This window comes from Gobius niger, assembly GCF_951799975.1.
Source record: "Gobius niger genome assembly, chromosome: 4".
Lineage (NCBI taxonomy): Eukaryota > Metazoa > Chordata > Actinopteri > Gobiiformes > Gobiidae > Gobius > Gobius niger.
Window position 1 is genome coordinate 38,347,259 of NC_136855.1, and position 11,369 is coordinate 38,358,627.

The following is an 11,369-nucleotide window of genomic DNA, read 5'->3' on the forward strand; positions in this document are numbered from 1 at the left end:
CAAAAAAACGACAAAAACGTGAGAAAAACACAACAAAAAATGATGATTTAAAAAACAACAAAAATATGACAAAAATGTGGCGACGTGACGAAAAGTTTCCATCACTTTTGTAGGTCTTAGCTTTCAAATGAGGCGTTACATTGTTGCTCTCCAGTCGAGAAGCTTTTAGATTTGGGTAAAGCCCAGTATGAAAAAAAACATGAATCTAAAAGGAATTCCGTGGAGTATGGTGTACCACAAGGTTCAATTTTGGGACCGTTATTATTCATTATTTACATTAATGATTTTGCTTCTGTTTCTACAACCCGTTCCCGTTTCCCGTTCTTTTTGCTGATGATGCCAATCAAAAAAATAAGAGTCCAGGGCGGTTTTTCAGTCCCAGTCCGCCCCTGACCATAACAAATATAAATGGGTTTGTTTTGCTCAAAAAAAGTGCACCAAACTCACTGATAGAGTGCGCAGACGGGGTCCTGAAACAACTGTGAATAACTGAATTTTGAGAAAACGAAAGCAACACTTTATTTCAGCACTCACTTATTAACAGCTAATTAAGGGCTGATGAGGGTACTAATTAATGGTTAATTAGCTCTTATTTGTTCTTTATAAAGCCCTAAGTCCTTATTTTGCATGGCCTTATTCAGCATCATACCAGCTCAGGGGGCGGACCGGGACTGAAAAACAGCCCTGGATGTAAATGCGACACTTCCACAAATACACATGCTAACCTCTTACCCCCCGCCTTAACCGAGAGCATTTTCTCCAGTTCGGCTTTACCCAATTCAAAAGGCTTCTTGACTGGAGAGCAACGCCTCATGTGAAAGCTAAAATCTAGAAAAGTGATTGTTTGTCACGTTGTTGCTGCATTTTTGTCATGTTTTTGCTGCTTTTTCATTACTTTTTTGTGGCCTTTTGGTGTATTTTCGTCACTTTTTCGTTGTGTTTTCGTCTCTTGTTTTTCTTCTTTTTTTTCATGTTATTTTAGTTTTTTCATCGCTTTTTTCATTGCTTTGTCGTCACATTTTCGTCACGTTTTGTTGTGTCTTTGTCACTTTATTGTCACTTTTGTGTTGCTTTTCCGGCATATTTTAATTTTTAGATGCTTTTCCTTTAAGCTTTTAGATTTGGGTGAAGCTCGGTCATGCCCGGGGCCGGAGGTAGGGGTAAGGTAAAGTGAGAGGCCAGACCGGTGGCCCTAGAGCCAGTGGCCCTTCTGTGCTCTTCCAGAATGGACACATGGCCAGTCCGCCCCTGTACTAGCTACTAACTAACATTCATCAAAAATTCTAAATGTCTTTGACTGTAAGCCATAATCATCAAAATGACAACAAACAAAGGCTTGACATGTCACTTTGCATGTCATGAATTACAGAAATTAATGAACTCTTCCACAGGCACAAAGACCAAACAGGTGCGTATCAACTCGTCTAAGCTCAGGTTAGAACTCAGTTTGGAAATACGGTGGCCTGTTCCTTTAAGAGAGGTTTAAACCGTGCCCCACATCTTAATTAGGGATGCACCGATACCACTTTTTCTAAAACCGATACGAGTACTTTGATTTAAGTACTCGCCGATACCGAATACCGATACGAGTTCAAGGCATTTTCACAGCAGATTGGTTTGTAATTAGTAAATTGACTCATTTACATTTCCTTAAGTAAAGTAGGCGACACATTTAAGAGCAGTTATATAAGAATTGTGCTGATGCCATTTATTTATTTATTTTATTTTCATTCAATATCATTTTTATGTCTCTGTCCATCATAGACAGAAAAGCCCATGTCCTAAAGCTCCCAATGCCTGAGCTTTATTCATTTATGTATTTTTATTTAACAATAGTATTGAGATGTTTCTTAAATGGTCTCTTTTCGTCTTTACTTCAGCTCCAGTAGATTTTCTCGTGTGTTTGTAGTAACTTAGCGAGAAGCTACAGCGTTTTCATTGTTCTGCTGCAGCTCATTTTCCCTCAATATAAACATGCTGTGTGTCTTTAATTTGGATTTTCTCAGGACTTTTTAGTCGCTGGGTTAGTTTTTCAGATGAATAAACCCCTGGGCTTAAAACGGCGTCAGAATGTCCAAAACTGCTAGCCGTGAGTTAGCAACGTTAGCCTGTATGTTGTAAACACTGCAGACGCTGCAGCACGAACAACATTAAGCTCTGGTTAAATCCAGCTCAGACTCTGGTTTAGTGAGTGTCGTCTGTAATAAAGTCAGCTCTATGTGGATTATTGTATTTACACTAAACAATTCTCCAGTTTGTTGCTTCTCTCCTCAGCTGAGAGCTGCGCCTCGTAGCTGTGCTGGCCGCAAGTCAAATGGTATCGGTTTCTGGTATCGGGACCTCATGAATGAGTACGAGTATGTAGTATCGGCCCCATACCCGATACTGGTATCGGTATCGGTGCATCCCTAGTTTAATTGTGTGGAATTATCAAACTTGCAGTAAAAAGCACTAACTCAGGAGATGCCAATTCAACAAGAAGCCCGAGGGCCAACAAAAATGTATCTGAGGGCCGCATTTCGCCCCCGGGCCGCACTTTGGGCCCCCCTGGTCTAAGTGGAGGCAATATTCAAAAACATGAGGGTGATGTTGGTCGGCAAAAACGACTCTCAGCCAAAAGAATAATGTGGAGGTTTGTGAATCCAATCAAATAACGGCTGATTATGGTGTCATCGTTATATCAAACCTTTAATTCATTTTTCAGAAAGTCTGTGGGTTTCAAAGTGGGAGGACACTAAGAATGCTGTAATAAAAACAGGGAACTTTCTTTAAAATGTATTGGACAAGCACTTGAGAACACACTGATACTTGTAACACACCCTTCATAAAAGAGACATACAAGAGTCTAAAAATACAAATAACAGCAGCTCCAAATGTATTTAAGTGATTCTCAAGTCTGGCTGAGACCGACTGTACTGTAAATGTTCAGCATGTAATTACTAAGTGTTAGTTATTTTTCATTTGGCATATTTTGCACTATTAGGGCTATAATTATTTACTCATAAAAGTGACTCATGGCCAACCACAAGCACAATGAGCTCCGTGTCACTGCCCCGTGTGTGTGGTTGTGTCAGTAAAGATCAAAGGACTAAGGTGAAATTGTTAATGAAACTTTACGATTCCAATAGTTCAAATTGTAGTTTCAGTAATTGAGGTGGGAGGAGGATCTCGGACTGATTTAAGATTTAAAACTACTCTTTCAACATTAGGAACAATGCACTGTTTTGTGGGAGATTATGTTTTGGAATCTCATATTACAAAACGTGGATGAGACGTCTGAGAATTCCTTCAAAGACTGTTTTTCATTTTTGTTACTGTACTATTAAGGTGATGTGTGTGAAACTAACTGGATTTCATTAAGAATAAGCGACTTCATGCTTTTGATGGAAAAAATCTTACACATATGAGGCATTACACTGGCCTGTTGGCTTTCAGCAAAAAAACGAGACAAAAAAGAGGCAAAACACGACGACATGACGAAAAAGTCACAAAAACACGACGAAAAAGTCACGAAAACACAACGAAAAAGTCACGAAAACACAACGAAAAAGTCACGAAAACACAACGAAAAAGTCATAAAATCAAAAAGTCACGAGAACACAGCGAAAAAGTCACGAAAACACGACGAAAAAGTCACGAAAACACGACGAAAAAGTCACGAAAACACAACGAAAAAGTCACGAAAAAGTCACGAAAACACGACGAAAAAGTCACGAAAACACGACGGAAAAAGTCACGAAAACACGACGGAAAAAGTCACGAAAACATGACGGAAAAAGTCACGAAAACACAACAAAAAAGTCACGAAAACACGACGAAAAAGTCACGAAAACACGACGGAAAAGTCACGAAAACACAACGAAAAAGTCACGAAAAAGTCACGAAAACACAACGAAAAAGTCACGAAAAAGTCACGAAAACACAACGAAAAAGTCACGAAAAAGTCACGAAAACACAACGAAAAAGTCACGAAAACACGACGAAAAAGTCACGAAAAAGTCACGAAAAAGTCACGAAAAAGTCACGAAAGCACAACGAAAAAGTCACAAGTAAAGACGCTTTTAGTTTTGGGTAAAGCCAAACTGGAGAAAATATGTTTGGTTAAAGGGATGTTTCAGGATTTTTGACATTGGGCCTCATTTCCTAGTTATCCAGAGTGTTTTTGTAATTCATGCAGGTCTTATATTTGAAGAGTTTCGTGGCGCTAGGCTAAAGCAAGGCTAGTGCATGTCTATGGTATCAGCTAGCCTGCATTAAAAACAGTGTGACCCGCTCCACAGAGCACCTGAGGCAAATCACTTATAACACCAGACTAACCATATAAATGTCTGTGTCCATAGAGTAATTTTAACCATTTTGCCTTTAAAATACCTTATATTTGAGCAGCATCAGCTTCGTGGTTGTATAAGCTACGTAGCGGCGGAGTGATCTGCTAGAAAATAGTCCCTCAAAATGCGATCATTCATGTGATGCAGGTCAGTTATATTCCAAACATTATTCAATCGACACAGACATTTATATGGTTAGTCTGGTGTTATAAGTGATTTGCCTCAGGTGCTCTGTGGAGCGGGTCACACTGTCTTTAATGCAGGCTAGCTGATACCATAGAAATGTGCTAGCCTTGCACTAGCCTAGCGCCATGAAACTCTCTCATGAATTACAAAAAAAAAAACACTTCACACTCCAGAAACACTCTGGATAACTAGGAAATGAGGCCCTATGTCAAAAATCCTGAAACATCCCTTTAAGGCGGGGGTTAGAAGAGGCCCATCAACTCTTTTTCCATAATTTATATTTCAGCATTTTCCACACCAAATCACGCGTATATACAACAAAACTGCTCAGTCAGTGCATGAAAAGGAGCCGAGAGTTATAATTTAGTGCGTGTCGTAAAGGGAGAAAGTTGAGCAGAATAAAGTTTAAGTTGTTGTAGGTACGACCCTCTAACTTGTAAAAATGACCCCCCCCCCCCGATCAAAACCACACACAACTTGAAATACGTCGAACACTAAAAAATAATGTTGTTCTTTCACCATTTGCGCAAACCAAAAAATGTCTTTCACAAATATTCATAGAGCAGCAAAAAAATCTAGTTCCACCACAATCCACATAACAAATCAACCGCAACTCTGACAGGACACGCACTCGGAGAGGAGGCGGCGGCGCCCGGTCACACTGTGTTTATCACCTGGATCAGAACAGTTTGTAACACAATCATGGAGAGTCTCATGAGGAAATAAAACTGTGGATGCTTTGCCAGGAAGGAATGTTTAGATGTTTTTTTTTTGTTTGTTTTTTAAGTTTTGTTTTTAACGCATTGAGTGGCAAAAATGGAAGAACTCGTTTCTGTGTTTTAAAAAAATATTTTAATCGGCTTGTTGCACGGTATGGCTATGCTAGTTCCTCTGACCTGAAGTTGTGAGCGCCAGTACTTCCTGTCTGTATTCTTTTCCTGGAATAATAATCATATTGTCTAGATCGGAGATACCAGTGATCATAAAGGATTAGTTTGTCTTGAAGCTAAAGGCTAACATGCAATTAAAAAAATGAATAAAAGGCACTATTTCAAATTGTATAATGCATGAAATTAATGTTAGCCTTTAGCTTCAAGACAAACTCACTGATCCTTATAAACATAGACGTCTCCTCTATGGAAATATTTACACTGTACAGCAACTCGTTCACCTGCAGGAAGTGACCATCTACCAGGAACTCACTGTCCACCACAGAATCTTTAGGAAATACCATGATTCGAACAAGTCTAAGCTAATTTTAATGGAAATAAATACGAACAGGAAGTGCTCGCGCCCACTACTTCAGGTTAGAGGAACTAGCGTAGCCACATTGTGCAACAAGCCAATTGTAAAACTAGACGCATTTTGGGAGCTCTGTGATGAACAGAAGTTAAATAAATGACGATCCAAAACTTGGGAAAAGTCACGATCGGGACATTTCATTATTATTGCGTTTTTCTCTTTGACTTGAAACAAATATATTTAGGCCTCTTCCCATAACGTTAATGTCCGTCCAGAGAGGAGAGAGTTTCATAAAACACTCATTCTCTCAGAATCTAGAAGACAATCAGTGATTAGCTCAGATTTCTCAGGAACCGAGGCACGTAGAATTAAACTTAATTAAGCTTAGAGTCTCAGCTTTCAAACGAGCCACATGTGTCCATAGCTATAACATAGAACATTCACTCCATGCTGATGGTGGCGAGCTACATTTTTAGCCACAGTTTCCCCTGGGGCAGACTGACAGAAGCGAGGCTGCTCACATCTGCGCCAACGGTCCCTCCGACCAACCACTCACACATAGGCATTGGGTGAAGTGTCTTGCCCAAGGACACAACCCCCGACCTTCCGATCATGAGACGAGCCGCTCTACAACCGTCGATGAAAAAGCAACAAAGACGCAACAAAAATGTGCCAGAGAAGCAACAATAATACCACATGAAAGTGACTAAAGAGCAACAAAAAGGTGACGAAAACACAAAAAAGCTATGAAAAAAAAGATGAAAAAGCAACAAAAAAAACGAAAAAAACGAAAAAACTGTTTTATAGGCCTTAGCTTTCAAATGAGGCATTACACGGTTGCTCTCCGGTTCACAAGCTTTTAGATAAGCTAATAATTTGGGTAAAGCTGATCTGGAGAAAATGCGCTCAGTGAAGGCGGGGGTTAAGAGGTTAACTAATCATCCTTTAAAGTAGTGTTTCTCAATCAGGGGTGAGGGGACCACTTAGCGGGGGGTATTTAGAATGACTTCAGATAATAAATAAATAATCGCATTTCAAAAAAGGTCGTTTTTTACATTTATTTTAGCTTCATTCAGAACTTAACACTCTACTAAATGCTGAATAATCTATGTTTAGCTGCTCACTTCGTTTTTATATATTTTATTTTGGGGGATACTCGGAGCATAAGTGAATGCCTCAAGGGGTACATGGGACAGGATGCAGGGGCGGACTGGCCATATGTCCATTCTGGAAGAGCACAGAAGGGCACCAGTCCCGCCTCAACCGAGCTTTACCCAAATCTAAAAGCTAAAAAGAAAAGCATCAAAATAGCGAGAAAAAGGGGATGAAAAGTCAACAATAACATGAGAAAAACACAACAAAAAATGATAGAAAAAAATAGCTCAAAAAACAACAAAAATACGAAAAAAATGTGGCGACGTGACGAAAGGTTTCCGTCGCTTTTGTCGGTCTTAGCTTTCAAATGAGGCGTTACATTGTTGATCTCCCGTCAAGAGGCTTTTAGATTTGAAAACCTGAATCTAAAAGGAATTCCGTGGAGTATGGTGCACCACAAGGTTCAATTTTGGGACCATTATTATTTATTATTTATATTAATGATTTTGCTTCTGTTTCTACGACCACTTTCCAGTTCTTTTTGCTGATGATACCAATCAAAAAAATAATAATAAAAAGCCGAACTGGGGAAAATGCACTCGTTAATGTTAGGGCGGGTGGTAAGAGGTTAAAATATGTATTTGTGGAAGTCACAATTACGCTAATTTGGGTCAGGCTGGTCAGAGTCCAGGGCTGTTTTTCAGTCCCAGTCCGCCCCTGGAAGGATGGGAACCACTGCTTTAAAGTAAGAAATCATACAGTATTTGGTTTATATCATCTCCAAAAACATTAGTTAAACAGGCATTTTTTAACCACTGAGTTTGAAACCACATTTTGTCCTTTAGTAGTACTTCAAAATGGCAGTAATGCAGGTTTAGACTGTGTCGATCCATTTTGTTTTTAGAAGCTACGGCACTTTCATCACATTCATACAGTATTAACTCACACAAAAGGCACAACAGAAGATTTAGAACAACACACAGAATGAATACTGTGTTTTTCTAGCTTCTCTCGTCTAAATCTAACCTCATCAAGTTCTACCCAAACAAAAGTATTTGAATAATAGTTACCTGAACGCGATTTTCAATACTCCTCTTACTACACGTTATGAAGCGACCTTGGGTAAACGTGTGCGTCTTATGAGAAACCTGCACAGATTTAGAGGTGGAGTTCAGCCAAATTCGAGCAGTCGCAGAATGGTGTCAAACTGGTCCAACTAGAGGCCCAAAAAGAAAGAATAACAAAGGCTGAACGTCAGTGCGACAAAGAGGAGGAGGAGGACGACGACTGCGATAAGGAAAAAAGACAGATTTACTTACGGAGAGCGTGTATGTGTATTTGTCCAAGTATTAAAACATTTATAATATACAGTAGCTGTGATGTAGTTTAGTTGGTGCTGCAGTGCTTATTACATTTTAGACACATTACCCAGCTTTCTTTAATCTGACATTTTATGTGATTTCACTTTGTCATTGGACACGGACAGGAAGTGACATAGATGGAAGCAAACAAACTGTTGCCGTGGCGACCATGCTCTATGCTCTATAGATACAGACGGCATCCCTGGAATCGCCCATATATGGTCATGTTTGAAAACAGTTAAGGGGAAAAACAATAGGTGGCGTTCACGATTTAGAATGTGATGATGTCATAATGTCAGATGGAGGGCAGGGCCAATACAACTCTATGGGAGAAATGCAGTTTTTGGAAGAAATCTCCAAAACGAAAATTGAGAAATGTTTTTCCTCTTCAGTATTTGATCGTGAGTGGATTCACAAACCTGTGATATTATTTTTTTGCCTGAAAGTCCTTTCTATTGGACAACATCATGGTCATGTTTTCGCATATTGTCACCACTTTTTGACATTTTTCAGAGATAATAATTGGACATTAGTTTATATGTGCTGACAGAAGAGACGATGAACTTTGTGACAGCTTTTGTTTCATGTTGATTCCCCCAGTAATGACTGAGATATGAGCCGAAAAACAAAGACATAAAAATATGCATTTTGTCAGTTACCACTGTTACCATAGTTACCGTCAGTTGACCTCCACCTCAATGTTAAACTATAGGCTCTTTAGAATGTTGTGATGTCACGTGAACGCTACCTATTGAGAAAAATCTAAACGTTCTCTAATTATTCAAAAACTACTTTAAAGGGGGGGTATTATGCAAAATCGACTTTTTCAAGCTTTACATCATGTTATTATGTCACTCCCTCATTAAAAACATGCCTGAAGTGTTGCCTTGGCACATTCACGTATTTTTGAGTAATCTGTAAAAACTCTGATGGCGGCCATTTTAGGGATAGGTTTGCCTGAGTCCTCCTAGGAACGCCCCCACCTCCTGGAGACGCCTCCGAGCTTTCGTCACCAGCCGAGTAACCAACCACTGCTCCTCAGCAGAACCCCCTCCCCACTGATGCCACAGACAGCGTGTGGAGGGGGCGTGTCTAAAGGCTCAGAGGTTCTTAAAGAGACAGAGGCCTATTTCAAGACATTCACTACAGCCATTTTGAGAGACATTTTATACAAGGCAGTTATTCTAATTTACTGCATTTACAGACCAACAGAAGGTTTGGTCATCATTGTAGTGTGATATAGACTGGTGCTATGTGATTGAAAAAAGCATAATACCCCCTCTTTAACAAATGCTGAATTATGAATATAGTTTCTACTAAATAAAGATACAAAGACATGGAGAGGAGCAAAGTGGTTCAACAGGCCATATATACATAAAAAAAACGCTTTAGAATGCTAACATGATGCTACAAATTACCATCGTGCTAATGCTAATGCTAGCTAGCGCTTGCTATGACTGCCGTTATTTCGCTTCTACTGAACAATCTGCTGTGAATAAACATCCATAAGGACCCGATTTAGACTTGACTTTATTTGTATATGAAAATTCATAGAATCTTTTGGGAAACACAATTTTTCACTTTCTTATTTATCACATACAACTAAACTCAAGTGTAAATCGGGCCCACATGGATATTTTCTCACAGCAGATTGTTTAGTAGAAGCGAATACATAGCAGTCGGAGCTAGCGCTAGCATTCTCCGTTATTTATGTATTTATGGGCTGTTGAACCACTTTGCTCCTCTTCATACCTTTATATCTTTATTTAGTAGAAAACTATATTCATAATTCAGCATGTTAATTATTCATAGTTTTTGAACCATAAGAGAAAGTTTAGATTTTTCTCCAAATTGTTTTCCCCCTTAACTGTTATCAAACATGACCAAATATGGGCGATTCGCCGTTCGTGACAGTTTTTTTCTCATGTGAACTAATTTTAAACTATAGGCTCTTTAGACCGTTGTGATGTCACGTAACCTATTCTATAACGTGAATGTGACCTATAGGTGTTGCTCATGTTATAGAATGTGATGACATAATATCAGGTGAAGGGCAGGGGCCAATACAACTCTATGGGAGAAATAGTTTTTCTTAGAAATCTCCAAAATGAAAATTCACAAAGGTTTCTCCTCATCAGTAGTTGATAGTGACCGGATTCAGAAACCTGACAGATAATTTTAAGGCTGAAAGTTCAACATCACGCTCTTGTTTTTGAATATTGTCACCATCTTTGGACACCTTTCAGAAAAATGATTGGACAATAGTTGATGATGTGCTGACAGAGAAGATAATGAATTTACTAATGACTGAGATAATAGCCTAAAACAAAGACACAGAAATCTGCAGTTCGCCAGTTACCTTTGTCACCATCATGGAATTCTCAGCTTCTCCACCTCATGTTTAAACTCTATATACACAGCACATATATCTTTAGAATGTTTTGACGTCAAGTGAACACAACCTACAACCTCAGCGAAATGAGTGACTCAGAATTCTCTGACTATGGGAGGCCATTGAGGAGGTGGACAGTTTCAAGTACCTAGGTGTTCACCCCAACAATAAACTGGACTGGTCCTACAACACCAATGCCCTGTACAAGAAGGGCCAAAGTCGCCTCCACCTTGTGAGGAGACTGAGGTCCTTCGGAAAGTCCATGACCAGGACTTTTTTTGACTCTGTGGTAGCCTCTGCTCTCCACTACGCTGTCCCCTGGACTGTGGAGAAGGTGAGGGACAGGAGGGTGTTAGCCAAGCTCACCTCCATCATGGACAACCCCTCCCACCCACTGCACAGGACTGTAGAGGAGCTGAGCAGCTCTTTCAGTGGCAGACTGAGACACCATCATCAATTTTCCAAATGAGCAGGGGTCTCATTTAGAAAATTGTCTGTGAGACTCCGCCTATAAGAGTCCGTATGAGCAAAACCCTAACTTCACAGAGGAAAAAAAAAAGCAGCACATAATCTCCCCTTCACTGATTCCACCTGGAGTAGAAATGTGAGCCATGAGTAAAACAGTCTGTCCACTGCTCCTTATAAATGAACATCATGACTCACTAAAGCAGCAGCGTGATGGGGATAAACAGCGCCACAAAGCAGTGGTGGAGAGATGATGTAACTGCATCAAAATCATTAGGAAGACTGTGTATATCAAGTGTT